The sequence below is a fragment of the Cebus imitator genome, unplaced genomic scaffold, assembly GCF_001604975.1.
Source record: "Cebus imitator isolate Cc_AM_T3 unplaced genomic scaffold, Cebus_imitator-1.0 Scaffold13, whole genome shotgun sequence".
NCBI lineage: Eukaryota > Metazoa > Chordata > Mammalia > Primates > Cebidae > Cebus > Cebus imitator.
Genome location: NW_016107328.1, coordinates 8,561,803 through 8,564,588, shown reverse-complemented (window position 1 = coordinate 8,564,588; position 2,786 = coordinate 8,561,803).

Below are 2,786 nucleotides of genomic sequence, written 5' to 3'. Positions count from 1 at the left end.
TGCACTCCAGCCTGGGTAACAAGAGTGAAACTCCGTCTCAAAAAAAAAAAAAGAATTTCACAACAGCTCCTACAGAGCTAAACTAAATGTGGGCTTTTCTAAGGGGGAGGCCCTTTGTGGCTGCACAGGTTACCTGCCTGTGAAGCCCTCCCTTGAAGACAAGCATCATGAATGGTAGATCTTGTCTCTCTCAATCTGAACCTTGGTCTGAAGAAGTAGTCAGTGTGACCTGTGAGAGATGGGAACGTTCTTCTTCAAAGTTTATATCTTAGTCTACATTATAAGGAGTTACGATCTCTTGCTCTGTCGTCATTATCACTATTAGCATAAACATATACCCATGTGTATATATTCACTTTTTTTTTTTCTTTTTTGAGATGGACTTTTCCTCTTGTTGCCCAGGCTGGAGTGCAATGGCACAATCTTGGCTCGTCACAATCTCCACCTCCCGGGTTCAAGTGATTCTCCTGCGTCAGCTTCCCGAGTAGCTGAGACTGCAGGCATGTGCCACCATGCTCGCTAATTTTGTATTTTTAGTAGAGTCTGGATTTCTTCATGTTGATCAAGCTGGTCTCGAATTCGCAACCTCAGGTGATCCGCCCGCCTCTGCCTCGCAAAGCGCTGGGATTACAAACACGAGCCACCACATCCGGCCATGTATATATATTCTCTAAATCCGCAATGTCTTAAATCAGCTCCCTTGACTCGCTCCGACATGTCTGAACAGAACTGGGCAAACTCCAAGCCCTGGTGCATGCCATTCCTTATTTGGAAATCCTCCTGACCTTCTCCAGACTAGCTTCCTCATCTTTCTCACTATCTATTCAGAACATGTCTAAGATTTTAGCCAATCGGGTCAAGCATAGAATGTGAGGTCTCGTTCTGGCCAATGGAAACTGGACACAGCTATAGGGCGATTGCGTCAGTTTCCGGAAGTTATAAATGTTCTCCTCTCTTTTGTTCTGGTGTGCTGTCGTGGCAAGACTGCCTGCGAGTTGCGCCCTTCCTGCCGCAGGTAAACTAGCCTTGCTGAACAGTTCATTGTCTTGGAGTGGATTTTTCTCGACGTTATAAACCTGTTTCCAACAAATTTGGGGGCTCGTGGTCCAGGATTCTGTTTCCTCTCTGGGGCAGCCTTTGGTCTTCTCGTGGGGAGGTGCCCCTCCACCATATTTGCGGTGGCCCCCGGCGGGAGAGAGCGAGCCAGGACTTATCCGGGGTGAGGAATAAACCCGGATTCTCAGCAACAGCAGCAACTGCAGAGGAAAGAGATTCCAAAACGCGGCAAGTAGGGGCCTCAGCCAGGCAACCTCCTGCGCGAGCCAAGGTAGGAAACGTTGCAAAGGGGCGACAAAGTACTTCTTGGCGATCAACTTCTGGAGGGTGGATTGTGTGTGTGAACGCAGTGGTGTTTGTGTGAACGGTGACAAGTCCTACTGCTGGGGAGCGGCCGAGGAGGACGGTACAAATGAGAAGAGCATAAGGGACCTTCAGAAGGTGGAAGAGAGGAAACAGGTCACCCTCCCAGGGCAGCAAAGCCAAAAAATTCCTAGCTTGTTTCTGAGGAGGAATTCAAGACAAAAAATAAGAAAAAATTCCTAGCTTGAGGATTTGAGTCTTCCGTAAGCTGTAAGTTTTCACAGTGGAATAGTCAAAAGATTCCCAGCTTGGGGGTTCGCTGTTCCGCAGAAGTGGAATAGGCGAGAGGATGCAGGCATGGGCGGGATTCGGTCTTTCGAAGAAACAATAGGCAAGAGGGTCCCGGCTTGGGCAGGGTTCAGTCTTTCGCAGAAACAGAATAGGCGAGAGGTTCCCAGCTGGGCGGGGGGTGTTTGGCCTCCCATAGAAACGATATCAGCGAGAAATTCTCAGGTTGGTGTGGTTCGGCCTCCTGTAGAAACTGAATGGGCGAGAGGGTCCCGGCTCAGAGGTGTTTGGCCTCCCGTAGAAATGGAATCAGTAAGAGATTCCTGGCTCAGCGGGATTTGGCCTCCCGTAGAAACGGAATAGGTGAGAGGGTCCTGGCTCGGCAGGGTTCGGCCTCCCGTAGAAATGGAATAGGCGAGAGGGTCTCGGCTTGGTGAGGTTCGGCCTCCAGTAGAAGCTGAATCAGCAAGAAATTCCCGGCTGGGTGGGGTCCGGCCTTTCATAGAAACGGAATAAGCGAGAGGGTCCCGGCTCGGCGGGGTTCAGCATCCAGTAGAAATGGAATAGGTGAGAGGATCCCGGCTTAGCGGGGTTCGGCCTCCCGTAAAAATGGAATAGGCGAGAGGGTCCCGGCTCGGCGGCGTTCGGCCTCCCGTAAAAATGGAATAGGCGAGAGGGTCCCGGCTCGGCGGGGTTCGGCCTCCCGTAAATACGGAATAGGCGAGAGGGTCCTGACTCGGTGAGGTTCGGCTTCAGTAGAAAATGAATCAGCAAGAGATTTCCGGCTGGGTGGGGCCTGGCCTTTCATAGAAACGGAATAAGCGAGAGGGTCCCGGTTTGGCGGGGTTCAGCATCCAGTAGAAACGGAATAGGCGAGAGGGTCCCGGCTCGGCAGGGTTCGGCCTCCCGTAGAAACGGAATAGGCGAGAGGGTCCCAGCTCGGTGAGGTTCGGCCTCCAGTAGAAACTGAATGGGCGAGAGGGTCCCGGCTCGGCGGGGTTCGGCCTCCCGTAAAAACGGAATAGGCGAGAGGGTCCTGACTCGGCGGGGTTCGGCCTCCCGTAGAAATGGAATAGGCGAGAGGGTCCTGGCTCGGTGAGGTTCGGCCTCCAGTAGAAACTGAATCAGCAAGAGATTCC